Below are 22,995 nucleotides of genomic sequence, written 5' to 3'. Positions count from 1 at the left end.
ATTCTGGCTTTACCTACAGAATTGGACTGTTCATTACTAAAATGCATAATCACATTTAGACCAAATGATCTAATTGCATAAATTTTCTTGTGATCTGGAGTTACTGGCACTGAAACCCATTTCCTAGCAAACCTATTATAACTCCCAGGCTGCTTCCAAATTCTGTGTGTTGGCTGAGGGTTCCTTTTTTCAAACTATAACAAGCAAACCTGAGAATTTTTACAATTTAAGATAAATCAGCGATTGTTTTTCTTCCTTTTGTCACCTTCATTTTTCAGCAAAAAGAAAGAAATATGTAACAAGACTAAAATGAAAAATTTAGTATATACAGTGAAAGAAGCATTCTACTTAATGTTATTTAGTCCTCAGAATAACTGGGCTGGTTTTTTATTATTTCCCTTTGCTGAGAAAGTTGAGACTCAAAGAAGAGAAATAACTTGCTCAAGATTAACCAGCTCAGGGGACCAATGCTATTCTATACCTACCATTGCCAATAATGCCCTGCCTCTCAGAAGACACTCTAGGATGGCACATTTACCCTTTAATACTAGCCAGGGCTTTGGCTCCACACCTCTGAAAACACTGATTAACCAGTAGAATAATGTTCGAAATTCTACCCCGCTCTTTTTATTCAGTAAAACAAAACAAAACAAAACAAAAAAAGCTTTTCTATTCTTGTGTCAGTTTGCTGAGAACAGTGGTTTCCAGCTTTATCGATGTCCCTACAAAGGACATGAACTCATCCTTTTTTATGGCTACATAGTATTCCATGAAGAGTGGAATATGTGCCACATTTTCTTTATGCAGTCTAACACATGGACACAGGGAGGGGAACATCACACGCTGGGGCCTGTTGGGTGGTGAGGGGTTAGGAGAGGGATAGCAGGGAGTCAGGGTATAGGGGAGGGATGGCATTAGGAGAAATACCTAATGTAGATGACAGGGTGATGGATGCAGCAAACCACCGTGGCATGTGTATACCTATGTAACAAACCTGCACGTTCTACACGTGAAACTCAGAACTTAAAGTATAATAACAAAAAAAGAAAAGAAAAGAAAAGAAAAGAAAAGAAAAAGAAAAAGAAGGGAATTGTTAAGCCTTCATTGTGAAAAGAGATGAAGCCAAGTATATTTGTTAATTACAACTAGGGGGACCTATTATGTCTCTATGTGTATAACCATCATCACCAGCACCTTGTGTATAATAAGCACCAGATGGCATGTGCCTATTGTGCTAGAGAAATGCACAGCCGTGGGCTTTATTATGACATACAGACCGCAGCTATATTTAAAATCATAATCTGGGCAATGTTCTTCACATTTTATTTGTGTGAACTCAACCACGGTGAAGGAATTGTTATCTGGTAAACTGTGCTTGTTGTTTGGAATGCATTCCTGAGTGTCCTGACAAGGAAATTAGCTGAACTGTGCATACTTCCATTCAATCTATAAGCAGTTACTGAGTATTCACTGTGTACCAAGTGCTGTCCTTGACAAGAAGACTTACACCCGGTGGTCCCACAGGGAGACTTAGGAAATGGGAGCGCCTGTCACATCATGTGAATCCTTCCCTCCAATTCCATCTCTCTACACCTTCCTCCCAGCCTTCTGGGATTCCCCTTTCCTACCTCACTCTTATATAGACACGTTCTTCATGTGAACATTCATTCAGATAAAGAAGACTCATGACTGAGAGGGTTTTGATGACTCGGGGGAGAGTCTCGTTGCCCAGCCCACTAAGAACACTGGTAAAGTGTTGAAATGTTGTTTTGTGGAAGCCATCTTTGTTTATGATGGTTGGCTTGAACACTTCAGAATAAAATAAGAGCGGTGTCCTTGCCGGTTTGTTTTACGTTTGCAGATGAAGAACAGTTGCCTTGGCTTTTTTCCCGAGATTCGTCTAACTAAGAGAAGCCAGTTCTGTTCAAAATTAATTTTGTTAGTATTTTATAAGTTAAAGGCAGCCCAAATTTATTGAGCCTAGCAGTGTACTAGGCACTGGGGAAATACAAAATAAGGAAACTTGTGCATAAGAAATGGGGGAAACATAAGGAGAAACAACAATAATTTCTAATCTTCTTTGTTTCACTTTAATGTACTGCTGTCCAATAGGGTAGTCCCAAGTCACATATGGCTAATGAGCACTTGAAATGTAACTGGTCCAAATTGGGATGTGTTTGGTAAAATAGCAGTGTGAAATAGATCATGAATATTTTTTTATGTTGATTGCATGTTGAAATAATATTTTGAATATATTCAGTTGAATATCTTATTAAATTTAATTTCACCTGTTTCTTTTTACTTCTTAAAATGTGACTAATGGAAAAATAAAATGACATATGTGACACATACTACATTTTTGTTAGAAAGTGTCCTTGTAATATTTCTGTCAGTCAGTGGGGCTTATATAGTGTATAGTGATTTATAATATTATTTTTTGCATTTGAAATTATTTTATTAAGTATTTTTCTCAAATCTTGATATATGTATGGCCACCTTGGATGTTATCATAATCATCCCATCATGGAAGTGTTGAATTGGGTGTATAACCATGACTTCCTGTTCGGCATGATTTAGCCATTAAGGTCATTTGCAATGTTCAAAGCAAGGAATTTTGTTGTTGTTGTTGTTGTTGTTGTTGTTGTTTTTTGAGACAGAGTCTTGCTCTGTCACCAGGCTGGAGTGCAGTGGCACAATCTCGGCTCACTGCAACCTCCACGTCCTGGGTTCAAGTGATTCTTCCTCCTCAGCCTCCCAAGTAGCTGGGACCACAGGTGCGTACCACCACACCCGGCCATTTTTTTTTTTTTTTTTTGTATTTTTAGTAGAGACAGGATTTCACCGTGTTGGCCAGGATGGTCTCGATCTCTTGACCTCATGATCCGCCCTCCTCATCCTCCCAAAGTGCTGGGATTACAGGCGTGAACCACTGCGCCCAGCCAGAATTTTTTTGTTTAATGTTATTAAACAATACCAATTTTCCTCTGCCTCCCTCTATGGGAGTAAATTTGGAAAAAATAAATATAGAAGAAATAAATAAAAATTAATTTTGTTTTAAGAAACATTTAATATTGTGGTATATTTTACGCATTTTTTTTCGCTTTTTTGTACTTTTTTAAACAAATATATATTTCATTTAATTATTTTTATGTGAACATAAGAATTATATGTTTTACACTGAATTATAAGATTGTTGTAAACAAAGAGAAAGCGGCATTGTAATGGCTGTATAGTGTTCAGCTGAGTGAATATGTTATTTTCCTGTGCTAGTGGTTTTATAGATGGAATCAAATTTTGAATACTTACAAGTAATTCATAATTTTTTCTCCAAATTTTAGATTATTTGAATTTCTTCATCAAACAAGCCTCAGATGGGCATTTATGAAAAAGTACACAAAAAGGAAGATATCACACCTATGGTTCAATTTACAAGTTATATTGTTGAAAAGTAACCGCTACCGTTCAATATACAAGTTATATTGTTGAAAAGATTATAGATAGGTCTTGTGGTACAAGCTACCTGAAAAGTTATGGCAGATGGATCACTTGAACCCAGAAGTTTGAGGCTATAGTGAGTTATGATTATGCCACTTCACTCCAGCCTGGCCAACAGAGTGAGACTCATCTCTCAAAAAAATATTATAGGATGTTCTTAATAAAGGACATAATCAAAAAACAGGTACATACTCTCCTTTCAACCTATTCTTATAGTCAATTATTACAAGTGCAAAAAGTTACTTAATTTTATGAGATTTATAAGTTCTTTCTCATAAGGGCAAAATATCAGACTCATAAGCACCTAGAACAGTGCCTGCCATTGAGTAGCTGGTGAATGAATATTTATTAGATGAATAAACTTGACTGACTAAGATATCTTTTGCTCATTTCACTCTGGTCTTGCTATAGAATGCATTAGGAGAGTGGAGGGAACATAGTGGAAATGGAATCCATGACCATTTTGTGGCTACCCTTCATCAATGTGTTTGCTTTTCAAAGCAATAAATAATAGAAATATTTAAAATTTTAGCTTTTTAATATTTGAGTGAAATTCAGAGAGGATTTATCTAAATGATGACATACTCAACTTACAGAGGAGAAAACAACCAGGGAGCTAATTATAGACTCAGATTGACACAGAAAAGACCTAGAAGTATGGCCCTGGGCTTCCTCATTCTGTATTTCATATTGCCATGCTTCCAATGGAACACACATATTTTAATAAAGTCAGTCTCCAAAACCCATAATTTTCCTATTTTATTGAACAAATGTAGAATTTTACTTTAATGAAAACATATCTAGTTGAAGGCTGAAATTCAGCCAAGTTTTTCATTGTTAATAATTAGCAGCAGAGTTTTTGGGCGTGGGATTGGGTGTTTTCCCTCATTTTGTTGGCACAGTTATTACTAGAGTATTTCTTGGGCTGACATGCTTTATTAGCATCAGCACAGCACTTGAGATTTTCACAGTCATTCATGGAACCACTAGATTCTAGTCACTGAGATTAGTTAAGTTTAGGCTTTAGAAGTTAAATGTTAAGAAAGGAAGCTTCAAGAGAAAGGAGTGGCAAGGGAAATAAGTTTTCAGCAAAGAAAAATGTGAATAATTGAGCTGCACAGCAACATTATAGTTGAGAACATTGTTTGTATTTATATTCAGTATTTCTATTTGTAGGATGCTATTCTTGAGTATGAGGGCAGCTGAATAGAATAGTTTGAGACCTGTAGTCATTTCTTTATCAGTTGGTATAACAGAATATTTATGTCAATGAAAATAGAAAGGAGAGGAAAGAAATTGAGAACAGAAATCCAGAGGAGAAGTACATTAAATTCAAGCAGAGGTGAAGAATGAGGACTTTGATTTGTGTCGCAATTCCATTCCTCCTGTATCCACAGCCATGTTTAGACAGGAATTTAATAGCAGGTTACAAGGACTGGTGGCAAGATCATGAGCATGAGAATTTTGGAAACTTAGGTTGTCATTCCAGGTCTACTGCTGTGTGACTTTCAGCCAAATAAATTCACTGTGAAGACTTCAGACTGCTCTGAAGTCATCTTGGAAGTAAGAAGCTGATACTAGGTTAATAGGTCTCTTCTTCTATAACCCAGTATACAGATGACTTCCCAGAACTTAGGGTCAAAGACATATTCAGGGTCATTTAGGAAATAAAGAATGTCTTGACCAATTGCTGATGTCTTCGAAAAGTAGCATGATTACTGACTGTTCTTAGGTAATATGATTCTTTGACTACAAAGATTTCTGTGTCCTACTATGTGGTAAAACCAAGAATATTCAGTTAAAGATGTTCATTTTTTTTTCAATTGGCAGTGAGTTCAAATTACTTTTGTGATTTTTAAATGATACATGAAATACATATAATGTTGATTGAGGAGGCATGTGGAGTCAATTGGACTCAAGAAATGTGTAAATTAAAAGATCAGTCAAAATGGGCAAAATTATACAAGGCAAGCGTTTCCATTCACTGATCATATCATTGTATTGAGACATTTAATCAATATCTGAGAATCTCCAGAAGATACAATATGGCGCATATAATCTTCTGACTGCTGGGGAAGATTTTCATGGGAACAACTTAGTTCAACATACTCTAAGTCAATGTTCTTTTCTCTTACCGTTACCTATGAGCATATGATTAGTAATTCATGATGTCAGTATCATGAGTAATACTAACAAAGAGCACTTAATGAGTTTGCTCTGTGCCAGAACCCATTCAAAGTGGTTTCTACAACTCAGTTAATTTCTCACACAAACTTGCTAAGTAGGTATTATTATTGTTATTATTATCCTTATCTTACATATTAGTAGACTGAGGCTCAGAGAAGTCATACAACTTACTCAAGGTTACATTGCAAGTGGGCAGTGGAGGTCTGCTGCTGATAGTGACAGAAATTACCATTTGGAGGTTCTCTTCCATATCACAGGCTCTGGCAGAAGCAGACCATGAATGGCTTTTTTCATGGCTGTTTTACCCATGGAATAACTGAGGCTTAGGGTGCCTAAATACTGAGTCCCTATCACCAAACCAATAAGTCAGTCTTATGGTTGAGAATCTCCAGTTCCAAAGACCAATATGGATTCATTACTTAATACAACTTTCAATGTCCCTTTTGTTAAAGTAATATGCCTCTTGAAATGTGAATCCCATTTATTACTTGGGTTTAGGGAAATGGCGGATTACAGGAAGTCTGAACATGCATCTTGAGTAATCATGTGCCAAAGTCCTACAGAAAGTCTGCATAGTGTGCAGGTCAAAGCTCAAATTTATTTACTTAGGGAGACATGTAAGAGTCACCCTGCTTTTTAAAAAATATTTTAATAATTTATTAAACCCAATATATCTAAAATGTTATTTCTTTTTTTTTCTTTTTAAAATTTATTTATTATACTTTAAGTTCTGGGGTACATATGCAGATCATGCAGGTTTGTTCCACAGGTTTACACTTGCCATGGTGGTGGTTTGCTGCATTCATTGCCCTGTCATCTACATTAGGTATTTCTCCTAATGCTATCCTGCCCCTATCCCCCAACCCGCTGCTCTTCCTCCCCTAACCCCCACCCCCCAGACCCTGGTGTGTGATGTTTTTAAGGTACTTCCCAACAGGCACTCTCCCATGGAACCACACACACACACATCTTCAGTTACTCTATTCACATTATTTTGTTTTATTGTCTTCAGAGCATTTGGCACTATTGACATTGTCTTGTCTATTCTTTACCAGACACAGTTTCATGAGAACAGAGGTTGTTGATTTTATTCACCTCTGTATCTCCAGTCCCTAGGACAGTATATGGGACACAAATCGTACGCCAGAACCTTAATTGAATGAATGATTTTTCTTATTCTATGAATAGCATCAATTTTTGTTTACTGGTTTCCTATGTTCCTTGCTCTGTGGCAGGTACATATTTTATACATTTATTTCTTACAGTTCAATTAGCACATTGGTCTTATTTTCATATCTATTTTGCAGATGTGGAAAATAAGGCATACTAAGGTCAAATTACTTGCATAATGACACAAACCTAGTAGTTAGGAGTCACAAGCCAATCCATGTCTTTTCATATGCTGAGACTGTACTTTTACACCCAACACTCAACTCACCTGTGACTATAAAAATTTCTGAACACTTCTATCTTTTCATTGGTTTATTTTCCCAAGAAGTCATTTATGTAGTTTCATTGCTAACTTTGTAGACAAGATTTAAATTCAATGAACACTTACTGAATATAGTCATAGATTGTGTGGCAAGCATCACCACTTCTGCTTTACGTGGGCAGAAAAGGAAGTTCAAATAAGTGATTGGTATAAATTGGTAAGCCAGAATTTGAACCCAGGACTGTTGATTCCAAGTCTCTGGCTCAATCTGTAATAAATGGTGAAGAGTTCTCTACAGAAGTAAAATAGCATTACCAGCCATGCATTTCCTAACCATTATTTTCAAACTGCATGTAGAGAGGAAGCATTACATCATGACAAACATTGTGATTCTTTTGTTAAGTGTTCCCTTGGGACAGATAATATGTGAACATAGATACTTGATCATTATGTAGTCCAAACCCACATGTGAGTTTATGTTTTCTGTTGTCAGAGATCTAGCTCACACGAAGAGGTGTTCTGACAAATTTTATTGTACTTTTCTTTCTTTTTCTTCTCTCTCTCTTTTTTTTTTTTTTTTTTTTTTTTTTTTTTTTTTTTTTTTTTTACAGGTCTCTTTGGCTCAGGCTGGAGTGCAGTGACTGGATCTCAGCTCACTGCAACCTCTGCCTTTCAGGTTTCAAGTGATTCTCCTGCCTCAGCCTCCTGAATAGCTGAGATTACAGGTACCTGCCACCACACCTGGCTAATTTTTGTATTTTTAATGGAGACAGGGTTTCACCATGATGGCCAGGATGGTCTTGAACTTCTGGCCTCAAGTGATCTGAGCACCTTGGCCTCCCAAAGTGCTGGGATTACAGGAATGAACCACTGCTCCTGGCCTAGTTTCTCTAAAAGCAGGGTTTACATTTGCTTTTCGATATCATGAAATGACAAGTGACAAATTTCAAGAGTGTTCATTGATTTTTCTTTCAGGATAAATAATAATTTCAGGAGTAATTCAGAAATATCAAGTTATATTTGTGCCCTTTTTAAAGTGCTTACATAGTTCCTAAGCTAATAAACATACATTTGGGCTTCTTCCATCTGAGAGAGAGAGGCTGCAGTTGATAGATATCTATTATAATACTTCAACTATTTTAAAACAAGCACTTAAACAAACAGGCAAAGTCTAAAACCATCTAGAGATCTAAACTGGCCAAACAGAGCAAGGAGAAATGCATCTGTATTTCTTTAGGAACTTGGAAAGAAATAGAAGAATAAGAATTCATGTTTTTAGCTATAAAATATTAGTTGATATTTCTTTAGGGTGACTAAAACTTTTCACTTTTCACGCAAATAGTCTGATTCTAAAAAAGGAGATGGGCTGATAAAATTTAAAATGTGTTGCTTGGCCTACGGTGTTTCAGAGGTGATAGAGCCATTTATAGTTTCTAATAAAATGTAAAGGAAAGTGCAATTTATTGTATCAATTGAACCACAGCACAACAAAAGATCATTACTGCCCTATCAGCAACTATAGAAAGTATGAGAAACAAAATATATAAGACCTTATCTGAGCTGGAACATCAATTACTTACTTTTTTGAAAATCACATTAATGCCAAGTCTTTGGTGAATATGCAGAGAATGTTAAAGATATTTTATTAACTCCAATTTTTTTTCTTCCAGACATTTAACCAATTAAACTTCTCTAACCATGATTGGGAAGTCCATTAGTTATGTCTAAATAAATATTTGGGTGCCAGTATGCCTCCATCCACAGCGTAATCAATTGATTGGTATGAGCAACAGCAAATAAACAAACTTAGAGCATCTTCTCTGGGATTAGGGACCATTGTTCCTGATTGTCATTAGTCCCAGGCCCTTCAGTTCCAGCTGCTCTGGGGAAAGGCTATCTGTTCCTTTGTGAGGCCCAGCACTGCTGTTTTTATGCATTAATAGATGCATAACTGAACCTAATTTTATTTGTCCATTTGCTTAGGATGTATTAGAGTAAATAACTAAATGAGTCATTCATTTAACTTAAAATTTTGCCAGAAACTTTACATTCATTATCTAATTTCCTTCTACCAACAACCTTGAGGGGAGGCATCGGCCCCACCTTATAGATAAGAAAGCTGAGGTTGAGAAGGTGAACAAATAACTTCTGGCAGTGACAGGCATTCATGCTTGACTCTAAAGCTTTTATTCTTTCCATGTTCTTGGTTTTTTTTTTTTTTTTTTTTTTTTTTTTTTTTTTTTTCAGACTGAGTCTTGGTTTGTCTCCCAGGCTGGAGTGCAATGGCACCATGTCGGCTCACTGCAACCTCTGCCTCCTGGGTTCAAGTCATTCTCCTGCCTCAGCCCCCTGAGTAACTGGGATTAGAGGCACATACCACCATGCCTGGCTAGTTTTTTAGTTTTTGCATTTTCAGTAGAGATGGGATTTTCCCATGTTGGCCAGGGTGGTTTTGAAGTCCTGGCCTCAGGTGATCCACCCGCCTTGGCCTCCCAAAGTGCTGGGATTACAGGCATGAGCCACTGTGCCCAGCCACCCATGTGCTTTCAAAAGCATGTTTTTTTTTTTTTGTTGTTGTTGTTTTGTATGTTTGTTTGTTTGTTTGAGACAGAGTCTCTCTCTCTCACCCAGGCTGTACAGCACAGTGGCACAACCTCAGCTCACTGCAACCTTTGCCTTCCGGGTTCAAGTGGTTTACCTGCCTCAGCCTCCTGAGTAGCTGGGATTACAGGCACCCACCACCACACCTAATTTTTGTACTTTTTGTAGAGATGGGGTTTTGCCATGTTGGCCAGGCTGGTCATGAACTCCCACCTCGGCCTCCAAAAGTGCTGAGATTATAGGCATAAGCCACTGCAGCCTGGCACAATAGCACACATTTTTATGTTAACTTTGTACAGGATAAAACTGTCCTAAATTTTATTCTTAAGTTTGTCAGAATTACATGTACAGTTTTGTATTTTTATCTTCACTTAACCTGCATGAGCTACCCATCCTGCTGCAACTCACACATTCCATTCTGATTTGCTGTTGGCTTATTGGAAATAATCTAGGCATATTTTTTTAGAGACCAGGAAGAATTCTCTTTTCTTTTATTCATTCATTCAACTAATACTGTCCTCACCTCCTGGTTCCAAACTCTGCCTGAGCCATGAGATCTGAAACCTCATGCTGTTTAAACATGGTATCTGCCATGAGGTCTGTGCTATTTTACTTAGTGATACCCAATAGAGGTGACTGCCTCTAAAATAACCCAAAGATAGCCAGCACTTAGTACACACAGAGATTGTCTGACAAAGCTGAATGATTTATAAAGCAGTCTCTTAAGTGAATTTGCTCCTGATTTACTTAGTGAACATTTTTTTTTCTCCTAAGATCTAAGATAGTGTGAAAAACCTTTGCAGATTATGCATGAGGAGTCTCACTACACTTTGCACTGCTTAATTGCAGATCTTGGAAACACTCACTCAAAGATGCCAGATATTTGACTAAACTTCAAATTCACTTTTGCTAAATTGCAAACATCCTTGAAAAACTGATAAACAGGAATGAGCTTCCAAGTGCCTCCAGAAAGACAAAATGCTTAGAAAAAAATTTTTAAACCCTGTAATTGCAGCAGCACATTTTATGGTCAATAAAGTATTCAATATGCTGTGCAGCAGGGGTATCTCAACTGAGAGTCAAATAAAAATAACCGTGCATGTGATAGTTCAGTGAAAAGTTTCTTTTCTCAGCAAGAGATAAAAAAAATCTCAACTGTCTCCAGCCTGGCATACTTGATGAATTGCTTGCACGAAAAACAATGTGTGGGATTTAGTCTAGCTAAAACAAAACAAAACAAATTCCTAGTAGCAGGCTCCTACAGAAAGGTAGTATCTCATTCTACATGGTTTGGGATTATTTACATGAAGTCTTTCTTAAATATCAGTCCAAACCCTCTGACCTCAGAAAATTTTCTTCCCAGGAAGGGATAGAATTTTTCTTTTTCTTCTATCCCTCTCTTTTTTTTTTTTTTTCTTTCTCTAGTACCCATGTGATATGGTTAGGCTTTGTGTCCCCACCCAAATCTCATCTGGAATTGGAATCCCCAGGTGTTGAGGGAGAGACCTGGTGGGAGGTGATTGGATCATGGGGTGGTGTACCCCATGCTGTTCTCATGATAGTAAGTGAGCACTCATGAGATCTGATGATTTTATAAGGGCTCTTCCCCCTTTGCTTGCTCACTCTCTTTCCATCTGACCTGTGAGAAGGTCCAAGCTTGCTTCCTCTTTGCCTTCTACCATGATTGTAAGGTTCCCGAGGCCTCCCCATCCATGCAGAACTGAGTCAATTAAACCTCATTTCTTTTAGTAATTATCCAGTCTTGGATATTTCTTTACAGTAGTGTGAAAACGGACTAATACACCATGCATCCATTCCTTCCACTATTTTTAAGCATATACATATATCACATTCCAATGCTGGTGCTAGTCAATATCTCTTCCTTTATAAAGTGGGGGAAAAAAACCCAGAAAAGTATGAACAAAGCTTTGTAGAATTTCAGATGCGAGAGCAGCTAACAGCCTTGGGGCGCTGGCAAAAGCAGCACTGATCTATAACTTTTGATAGGTCTTGAAGGAGGAGGGTGATTGTATCACCTGCAAAACAGTAGAAAGACAGTTTCTATTAGTTTTGCCACCTTTTAACTTGAATTTCTCTTCCTTGAAGTTCATTAACTTCTTTCATATTGTGGCTATGCACATAATTATTGATTATTCCTTCAGATGTCATTTTAATAATCATCCTCCCTAAGACTCCTTTTCTTCTCAGCTCTATTTGCCTTTTCTCTACCTGTGTTAAACCCAGTTGTGATTTCATATAAAATTTAAATGGATCTGGGCATTCCAGTTACATCTCCAAAACTTGTAAACATTACCTGAGAGGCACAAATGTCTCTTTTTGAGACAAAAAGAATCAATGCATTTGCTTTTTATAAAGCTTGTTATTATAAAAATTTCAAACACAAACATACGAAAGTGAATAGTACAATAAAGCTTATGCACCCTTTACCTAGCTTCAACAATTGTCAGCCATTTTCCAGTCTTGTTCCATCCATTAATTTATTTGAGGAGGGCATATTTTAAAATGAATGTTAGGCATAATGCTTTTCTTCTACAAATTCTTAAGTATACATGTCCAAAGAATGTGTTTATACATAAATACCATGTCATTATAACACATACAATTAATAATAATCCTTAAATGCAATTTAAGATTCAGTCCATATGTCCATATTTGCATTTCCTCAGTTGTCTCAAGAAGTCTTTTAATAGTGTGTTTGCTTACATCAAAATCCAAACAAAGTCTTTATATGGTATTTGCTGTTATGTTTTCCAAGTTTCTTTAAATGTGTAACACTAGCTCTGCCTCCTTTGTATTCAAGTCATTGATTTGTTTGAGAAAGGGGATGTTTGGCCTTAGAATTTGGCTGAGAGCTTCTTCCAAATGTCTCTACTCCCTTCACCTCTTCCTTTCCCTACCTCTGTAGAATTTTCATGAGATCAGGTTCAATTCCTTTTTGCAAGTCCTAAATAGCCATACAGCAGTAGACACCCCCGACATTCTACAATAGGACCCCCTACTAACTGCAAATGGACAGTCTTATGTAAAAATAGATGATTGCAGTCTTATCTAGCTAGGAGGTATGGTGAACACACTTAACTGTAGGGCTTTTATGTTGCCTAATGGAGTTGTATGTTTGGGGCCAGGGCTGAATTGTTTGAGGCCATGTAGAAGAATCGGAATGCTCACATTAGTAGTCTGTCTTCTCTACCCTCCCATTCCCCAGCCTACAGCTTCTCCTCCAAATAACTGTTGAGCATCTGAAAAATATAGTTTGTGAGGACAATAGATTATTAGTCTTCTCAGGGCAATCATATGGTTCAAACTTACAGGTGCATAGAATTAGATTAGGGTGATGTATATAAAACACGTAATAAGTGACTTAATTCTTGGTCCTGGTAAATGCTGAATAAATGATAGCATTTTTTTCAAAATATGTTTATAATTAGCCACTTTCCTCAAAGGATGTTCATGTTTCAGTTACTTGACAGTCAAGCTCAATCACTACATCCCCATTTCCAACCTGGCATCAGACCTAGAGCTGCGGAGGCATATCTGAGGGAACTGGAAGTGCTGGTGTCACTCCAGTGTCATGGAGAGAAGATGTGTTCTTACCATAGACTTTAACAACCTCAATTTAAGTTTTGTTTTCTTAACTTTAGAACTTTTATCTTTTCACTCACAGGAAGTACTTTATGGCTTCTTTTTGGAATATTCAAATTACCAGCATCACTACTCTTGTGCTTTGGTGCCATTGTTAAATAAAATAAAGGGTTCCTTGAATATAAGCCCTGTGATGCTGATACAGTAGATTGGATCATCAGTGACTACAAAGTGATTCATGGGCAGGCAGCGTCTACAATGTGGAGACCCAGGACAGAAGGAGGATTCACATCTCTTGAGGGAGGAAGCAGGACAGATACAAGATTTCATCATGCCATTCTGAAGGGCTTGTGATATAAAACTTACAAAAAGTTTATTTCTGGACTTTTTGATATTTTCAGACTGCTGTCGACAGCTGGTAATAGAAAGCAAAACGACAGATAAGTGGAAACTACTACCTAGCTCCAGCCTCAGCCTGGGACTAAGAAACTTAGACTCTAAGTATGGAATATGAAGTGATGAGACATAGTCAAAGAAGGCAAAGGGAAGAACAGGAAGCTCAGTATGAGGGCTGTTTAGGCAAGGATCTCCAGTATGTATGCTCCAAACAGGCGTACCCTGCTGTTCTCTCAACCCAAAGGTCCAGAAGAGGAGAGGGTCCTGACCCTTGGTGTGGCAACAGTATAGTATATGTGGAGGTCAGTAGTTGGAGATAACGGATGTAGGATAAGCACAAGTCCAAGGATGATGGGTCTCATTAGCTGAATATTGCAAAGACTCATCCAGGATTGGGTGGGGATGTGAACTTATAAATAATGTTAGAGAGAAATTCCTAGGACAGTGACTTTTTTCTCCACCATCACCCCTATTTGCATGTCTGAGAGTGGTGTCAAGTGGGGAGACGGCAAAGTAGTGAGGAATTGGCACCTGCCACATTGGCCCTTCATTGGAACACAAAAGAAGACTGGAGAACAATGTAGCTGGCTGGCTAGGTAGACCCACTGAAGGACAGCTATGATCATGGAAACTAATTACCCGATATTCACAAAATGCTCCTAAGGAGTTGAGCTTTGTAGAAATTGTTTGCTGTCCATGAGTTTTGTTCAGAACACCTTAGCTTTGTCATCCGTTTCCCATTGAGAATGAACTTGGAGGAATGAGTCTTGCCTTCTGCTCTAATAGAGAAGAAAGCATGAACACCAGAACTCTTCAATCCATCTTCTATTTAATTTTGAAAACATGTTCGGATAACATCAATTCTTGGAGATAATTCTTGAAATAATTTGCCACATGATATTTTCATTGAATAAAGAATTAAGAATTAAGAATTATACATTTAATCTTCTGAATGGTATACCTAAGCTGTTACTTTAAGAAGAATTTATTCTAGTAGTTGTTATAGCCTGGAGTGTTATAAAAGCAGTACTGTACTGTGGTTATGACTTTAATAACAATTTAAGCAGTCAGGTTTCTTGCCTTTGATGCCACCAGCCTACTACCTTTCTCAAATGGGATAGTAAATGTCATCAAAACCCAGAATCTGGACATTAATGGCAGGATTCTTGTCCCTTTTTATTTTTTTCAATCAGAAACACTAAAAATCTGGCCTTATCATGATCAGGGCTATCCATTTCATTTTTTTCCAGTTCAGATGACTAAAATTACAAGAGATGATTATTAATGACAGTACAACAATCCTAGAAATAACAGCCCCAGGTTAACCCCCTTCTGAAACATCCCTAATAATTCACCTGTCTATATGATATACATATCAGGGTCCAAATTCAGCCTTCAGGATGTAAGCTCACCCTTTAGGCAAAAAAGATTCTATAATAAAGAAAGAACTGAAAGGTAAACCACTTTTGTAAATATTTTTTAGTCTGTTTTCATATTTCCTAAATAGATATTTAGTGCAAAATTGGCATTTATTCCAAACCACTGACAATAACCACAAAAATCAGAATTTCTGTCTACACTTTATCAAATGCTTACTATGTACACTGTTTCCTTTGTCTTGTTAACAATCCTATGCAACTGAGGTGATTATCATCTATAATAAGCAATTGTTCAGTGAGGCTCTGTTTTGCCCAGTGAAAAGTTGTAGCCAACACCCAACTCTTTGACTCTGCTCTCTTGGTGCTCTTTCCACCACACTCTTCTGCCTCAATAAGGGACTGGTTTGTGAAATGTGGCGTCATTGTCTACATATAGCACTGTATTAATTTCCCAGGGCTGCCATAACAAATCATCACAAATTAGGTTACTTAAAACAACAGAAATGTACGCGCTCACAGTTCTCGAGGTTAGATATAGAAAATCAAGGAGTCAGCAGGGTCACAGTTTCTCTGAAGATTAAAGAATCTCTCCTTTCTCTTGCAGCTTCTGGTGGCTCCTGGTGATATTCCTTGGCTTGTGGCAGCCTCACTCTCATCTTAGCCTCTGACTTCACATGACTTCTTCTCTGTGTGTCCTTTTTTGCATCTTGTAAAAATACTTTCATTGCATTAAGAGCCTATCCTTATCCAGTATGAGTTAACCTTGATCTTTACCTTAATTATATTTGGAAAGACCAGATTTCCAAATAAGGTTACATTCTGAGGTTCCAGGTGGATGTGAGTTTTGGTGAGACACTATCCAACTCGTTACAAATTAATGAACATTGTTTGAGTCCTGACAGTTTTGATGGGCAATCAGTTGCCCAAAGTTTACAATTTGGAGCTCCTCACAAACTTGAAGATTGAGTGTACTTTGAATATTGGTATTTTACCAAAAAGTAAAATACAACACAGGTTCTTCTGGCACGGTACTCTGTACCCTGCACTTAACTAAGAGTTGAGATGCGTGTGTTAGAACTTGCCATACCTTGCTGTGTATTTCTCTCCCAGTTACAGAAAGGTAGCAGACAGGGAGTGTCTCATGTTCTTGAGGCATCTACAGAACCTGTGGTGCATGCCTCTGACCTTTAGGCTGATAAAGTGGATGATCTCAGGTGGAAAGGCTGAACAGAGAATGGTCTTACCAGGGCTTCCTGAAAGGAGAATATGACCTGTTAAGGATTCTCAAATTCCTGTAATAGGGATCTCCATCTTTTCCCATAGAGAGATCTGTTTTCATTTCTGGGGCATGAGAGGGTGGGGTTTGAAATGGGTATTAAGTGAAAGTATCACTTATGTCAACATAAAAGTTAGTTAAAATCCACGTGGCAGAGTGAGAGCAGAGGATTAAAGTAAGAAGCTGACCTGTTGGCCTACATGTAATAGAATTGAAACTAAATTTTGGTCTGTTTGGTCCAATTTTACTCAAGTTGAAATGATTATCTTTTTATGACAAACATGAATACATGTTGCTTTTTGGAAATTTTAAAAAATATAATACTGGTAAATAAAAACAAATAACAACAAAAAATTATGTTATCTTAAAGAAATGTCTGTGAGTATATTTCCTGCTCCAAAGTTCTTTTATTCTTTTTAATATATAGCTTTGCATCCTGCTTTTTATAAAACAAAATTATAACTATTTAATGTTTTTGATAGTTTTAGACACATCATTTTAATGGCTGCATAACAGCTTATGAAGTGTTGAGTTTACATTAGATTTCTTGTTTACATTAGAAATACTACATTTCTCCACTATGAACATTTAGATTGGTTCAAATGTTTTTGGAATTACGAATAAAATTCAGATAGGTAATATTTCAGTAAAGATATCTTCCTATATCTAAGTATGTATTTTCTTGATTGTATCGATCTAGACTGAGTCTGCTATTTTTTTTTTTTTTTTTTAGACGGAGTTTTGCTCTTGTTACCCAGGCTGGAGTGCAAATGGCGCGATCTCGGCTCACCGCAACCTCCGCCTCCTGGGTTCAGGCAATTCTCCTGCCTCAGCCTCCTGAGTAGCTGGGATTACAGGCAGGTGCCACCATGTCCAGCTAATTTTTTGTATTTTTAGTAGAGACGGGATTTCACCATGTTGACCAGGATGGTCTCGATCTCTCGACCTCGTGATCCACCTGCCTCGGCCTCCCAAAGTGCTGGGATTACAGGCTTGAGCCACCACGCCCAGCCGAGTCTGGTATTTTTTATAACCTTAATTAATATTGAAAGTTTACTTCCCAAAATTGTTTGTCAGATTACACTCCTGCCAGTAGCATTCAAAGTACTCATTGAACTGAAACCTTGCCAGGATTAAAATGCTTTTAAAAGACTTTCAAATCTTACTAGCTTGAAAAATGAAAAATATAATAATATTTTACTTTCAATTGGCATTCCTTTCAAATGTAACATTTTTATCTGCATGTTTTAGACATTTCTTCTGTGAATTGTTTATGTTTTGTTAAGGGATAAATTGTGTCTCCCACCTCAATATGTATGTTAAACTCCTAAAGCTCAGCATGATGCCGTATTTGAAGATAGGACTTTAAGTAAGTAATTTAGATAAATTAGGTCCTATGGGTGGGCCGTAATCCAATGTGACTGGTGTCCTATACGAGGAGGAAATTAGGACACATGCAGCACAAAGACTGAACACAGCCCTGTGGGGACACAAGAAGAACGTGGCCATTTGCAAACCAAGGAGAGGGGCCGCTGAAGAAACCAACCCCGCTAGTACCTTAATCTAGGACATCTGGCCTCCAGATCTGCAAGAAAATACGTTTCTTTCTTTCTTTTTTTTTTTTTTTTTCTTTTTCTTTGCATCCAAAACCTTTTTAATAGGAGGGTAGTATCCAGGGTTAATTTTTGGAGCCTTGGCTGGCCCGTTGGCCTCTGGTGCGCTCGAACTTCCGACCCTTGGAGCGGACGTAGGGTTTGGTGTGGCTGTGCAGGGTTCCCGGGGCCTTGCCGAAATGCCGGTACACCTCGCAGCCCTTGCGAGGTCCTGAGAGCAGGACGGTGCCGCAGCCCTTGGGGGAGTCCAGGGCCAGCTGGTCCAAAGCACGGATCTTGCCCCCCGCCTTGAGCACACGGCTGCGGGCCGGCTGGTCAAACCTTTAGTTCAGGCACCTTCTGAACCCGCACGTCACCCGCTGTGGTCCCCACAACCATGGCCGTTTTGATTTCCCGGCCAGGGATCTTCCTCTTCCAGATCATCCGGGAAAGGAACAGAGGTGGCCGATTGGTGCGACTCAGAAACAACCTCTTCAGCACAACCTGGTTGAATGTGGAGTTGGTTCGCCTGGCCAGAAACCTGTACAGCTTGACCAACAGCCTCAGGTCAATGTCCTGGCTCTTGAGCTCCTTGCGCCCAACCTTTCTGTCCTTGTTGTGACGGATGTCAGCTCCCAGGATGGTGCCTCCTGCTCAGCCCAGAGAAAATGCATTTCTATTGTATAAGCTCCCCCGGTCTGTTGTGTTTTGTTAGGCATCATAGCAAATGAAAGCACTGTTCCTTGCCGTTTTATTTACTAGGGTCTTGGGGCTCTTCCTAGTAATTTGTACATGCTTCTGTTATATTAAACATACTTACTGTTGTTTCTTTCTTACGTTTGTTGCACAGTGGTTATTTGCCTTTTGAAGATTTAGTTTTTTACCATCCAGCATGTATGTGTTTACTATTGTTTCACAATTATTTACCTTTTCCTCTGTGCTTTTGTTTTCACAGTGCTTCAAAGCTTAGAAAGTCAGTTTCCCTTAAGAGCTTTGATACGTTGTCAGTTTATTTTTTGTAAGTTTTTCTGTGGTTTGATGTGGATCTGTATAATATAACTATTTTCCAAGTTTGAGAATGCAGACTCACAAAAGTAGGTAAATTTTAAACTTACAGAGTAAAGTGTCCTTTAAGACTTTTATGCCTTGACCTGTCTTAAGTAAGATAAGTTATTTTCTATGGCTACTACATCTTTTTGAAAATGTATGTTGTCTAAATGGCACAATAACCTCATTTAAAAATATCTTCTGTTTCATAAGTATCACAGTTATTAAGACAAAGAACCTAAAGGTAAAGAGTAGCTACTACTTAATGAAATCTGCTAAATGTCTAAATGTCTTTGAAATTCTACTGAAGTCTTATTTCAACTGGAAGACATTTGTCTTGCAAGATGAAAGAAACATTCTACTCTGGCTTTTCTTGTTTTCACTTGTAATTCTTCTGCTTACAAATGTTTAAAGTCCTCCTTTGTGGATCTTTTAATCTAAGATTTCTACTTTATTTCTTGGAAGATCTTTCTAGAATCTATTTAGACATATCTCCCTTTTCTATAGCTCTATGCTTACTTCATTTAGTTTTGCTGTTGGGTCAATAAAAAGTGCCATTTCTACAAGGCAGTGTTTTTCATTCCCTTGCTGGTAGTGTTCTTTTTAAAACATAAAACTGTTTTCACTTGTGGGATAAAATTAGCTTTTCTGGAATCTCTCCTAAGTTGAACCTCTGTAAGTTGGTGCAAAGTAGTAGAAAATATAGTTTGCAAAACCACTTTAAGTATAGATTTGAATGACCTTCTGTGAAGTTGTAAATACTGTGTTATGTTTTTAATTTTTTTGTTGTTGCAAAATATATTGACATACAAGGTAGGTCAATAAGATACATTAATTCAACAGATATTTACTTAGTGCCCATTATAAGCCAGATACTGTCCTGCAGTTTGGGAATGCAGTCAAGTTTGTGGAGCCTGGTCATATTTCCTGGGTAGGCCTGGTGTCATCACAATCTTCTCTGTAAGTTAAAAAGTAAATGAGGCGGAAGTGTCAACGTCCCAGTGACATAGTGTGAGAACGACTACAGCAGACGTTGCTGGTTTTGAGGATAGACAGGGACCCTGAGCCAAGGAATGTGGGTGGCCTCTAGAAGTTGGAAAAAGCAAAAATCAGATTTTCTCCTAACCCCCCAGAAGGAATGCAACCCTGCCAATACCTTGATTTTATCCCAGTGAGATCAATTTTTTACTTCTGAACTCCAGATCTGTGAGATAATAAATTTAGACTGTTTTAAACCAACCCATTAAGTTTGTGATAATTCATTGGTAGCAATAGGAAGCTAATATAAGTTTTTTTGATGGTAACTTAATCTTGGTGACTACTGATTATATCTCTGTAGACCTATAGCAAATCTGAATGTAACTCTTCCTGCTCCAGCCTATGGTACCCTATTATTCTCTACAGATAACATTTTAAGTGTTTTTATTATAAAAGCAACTGCATGTGTACTATAGAAAATATAAAGGTAGTAAAGGCATATATATCCCACTATCCAGAGATATCCTACCAATCTTTTCACTGTAGGTGTATATGTGTGCTCTTAATCTATTTATGTATCTTATAAATCTCCCTATTCTGTTGGGCCTCAAACTGCCTTCATGTCCTTTTCTATTTTCCCATGTATGTGTAATTTACCTCCTCATCTTATTTGGAAACTCCTTGAGAAGTGAGACTAAGTCTTGTATTTCTCTATGTCTGCCATGCTTTGAGGAATGATTTGCATATACATACCATTAACTTGACAAATTTGCCAGTACATCTGGTTGGCCCTAAATCTCACATATTTTAGTATTTCCATCTTTTCATTGTTGTGGGTAATTGGAACTTGAAATGCTGATTCATACTTAGAATAACTCATAAAAGACTGAGGAACATAAAGTAAAATGCCAACTTTCTACTTTGCAGTGAGAAATGTAATTGTAAGGTGAATCAGATGTTTTCATCTACCTTGTCTGCTTTCTTCACAATGGAAAATTCATGTAGGGAACTAAATTGCAGATGGGAAGGTTGCTTGGAAAATATAGAATCAGTCTGATTGGAAATAATTGCTTATTTTAATACATAAGGACAATAAGCCCTGACCATTTCACACATCCATCTGCAAAGGAGACTCTCTCAGTAAGGGAGCCTGTTAGTTTTGGGGATCTCCTCTCTATGCAGTGCATGGTTAGACAACAAAAACCTTGGAAGTGTCATTTTTGCATAGCCCTGTACAGAAATCTGACTTTTATTCTATATCTTCTTCATTAGGTACACTAATGCTGTTTCAAGCTGGCATTTGAGTTTTTTATTTATGGTGACAAAACCTTTTTTTCTAGTGTGTTTTTCAATTACATTGATATCAACAGTTAGGAGTTGATTTTACACTTTAAATCTCAGTGTTTTGAAAGTGCTCTACCTCCCACTATAAATCCACTCATGTCTCTGCTTTCCTGTTTTCATAAAATTGCCTATATAAAACGCAGACTATTGGATTCAGTCAGAGTTTCCGGAATTTTATAGAAAGGAATGGTGAAGCGTAAAGTACAGATGATGCTGGGTTCCACTGGAGTCCATTGTTTTCTCCTCTCATTTAGAATCATCCAGCCCATCCCAGAGATAAAAGCTTCCTCAGGGGATAGAAGGGGAATAAAGACAGACCAGGACATGTCTTGGGTTTCTGGAATATGCAATGTGCTCATAGAGGTCAGGTCTTTTTCTGGTGAGAACCCGCATTCTGTTACTTGTTTCCACAGTGCTATTTGTGTTTCCAGCGGACCTTCTTCCCTCTCGAGCTTATCTATTTTTTTCATGCATCAACTTGTTTCATAGTAACCTAGACTATTACCTGCCATGGCTGGAGGCCTACTTGCCCTAGCTGCCTTCCCAGTAAATTAAAGCACCTCCTTCGTAAACATGGAAAAAATAAAATTGGGTTTGGAAATGTTATATGTCAGCATTACAAAATGGTGCCTCTCATTTATACAAGAAAGCATGAACCAGTCACCTTTTAATCTGCTATATTTATTAAAATAAGCCCACCATGGGCTTATTTTTCCACACTGTCTCTCCAAGTCCCTGTGTCGCCGCCTGTCAGATTTTCTCTCTCCCTCTTCTTGGTAACACCAACATCTTTTCAACCGATGTTTCTTCAGCACCTTTTCTGAGTAAAATGTTTATTTTAGAACAATGTAATATCCTAAACATATGTCCTTTTCTGGATCATCGGTGAATCTGCAACATTGAAACTTAAGTTTAACAGCAGTTTAATGTTTAATATGCATGGGGAGAGGAGATATGTAGCATTTATTGAACACCTGCTAAATGCCAGATTCTCCACCAGATTTTTTCATTCACAATTTTATTTAATTCTCAAGATAAATGATGGAATTCAAATTATTGTCACTTTCCTTTTGATCAAATGGAAACTTAGCAAAGTTAAGTAATTTCCCAAATAGGTGAAATAAGTGATGTTGTTATGATTTGAATGTAAATCTGTCTGATTTGAAATGCCATGGTTTTCATTTTTTCAATGGATTTACGCTAGTACAGTTTAAGCTCTATGAAGAGGGGTTTCCTCTCTAATTGCTTACCCTTGAGTCTTCTATACATACCAGTTGCTGGCACTTGTGATATGATTAATACTTACTTGTGGAAAGAAAGAAGAAATTGGTAGAAAATGGGGGGAGGATGACAGGGAAGAAAGGTACTAAAAGAGGGAAGGAAGGGAGAAAAGAAGGAATGGATGGAGGGAGAAAGGGTAGATCTTTGAAAATACTTCAGTTTCAGGACTTCAGGTGTTTCCTCTATAGAATATAATCTTTTTTTTTTTTTTTTTTTTTGAGACGGAGTTTCGCTCCTGTTACCCAGGCTGGAGTGCAATGGCGCGATCTCAGCTCACCGCAACCTCCGCCTCCTGGGTTCAGGCAATTCTCCTGCCTCAGCCTCCTGAGTAGCTGGGATTACAGGCACCTGCCACCATGCCCAGCTATTTTTTTGTATTTTTAG

General features: G+C 37.7%; 1 protein-coding gene and 1 pseudogene across 2 annotated transcripts in view; one reads left to right on the top strand and one right to left on the bottom strand.

Annotated features, from left to right (window-relative positions):
- KCNIP4 (potassium voltage-gated channel interacting protein 4) overlaps positions 1-22,995 on the top strand; it is a 1,209,336-nt gene that overhangs the window by 179,488 nt on the left and 1,006,853 nt on the right. The window lies entirely within an intron of this gene.
- LOC104651302 (large ribosomal subunit protein eL18-like) lies at positions 18,048-21,842 on the bottom strand (annotated as a pseudogene).

Source organism: Saimiri boliviensis, chromosome 3 (assembly GCF_048565385.1).
Source record: "Saimiri boliviensis isolate mSaiBol1 chromosome 3, mSaiBol1.pri, whole genome shotgun sequence".
Taxonomy (NCBI): domain Eukaryota; kingdom Metazoa; phylum Chordata; class Mammalia; order Primates; family Cebidae; genus Saimiri; species Saimiri boliviensis.
The sequence above is the reverse complement of the archived record's forward strand: the minus strand, read 5'-3'. Positions and strand labels throughout refer to the sequence as shown.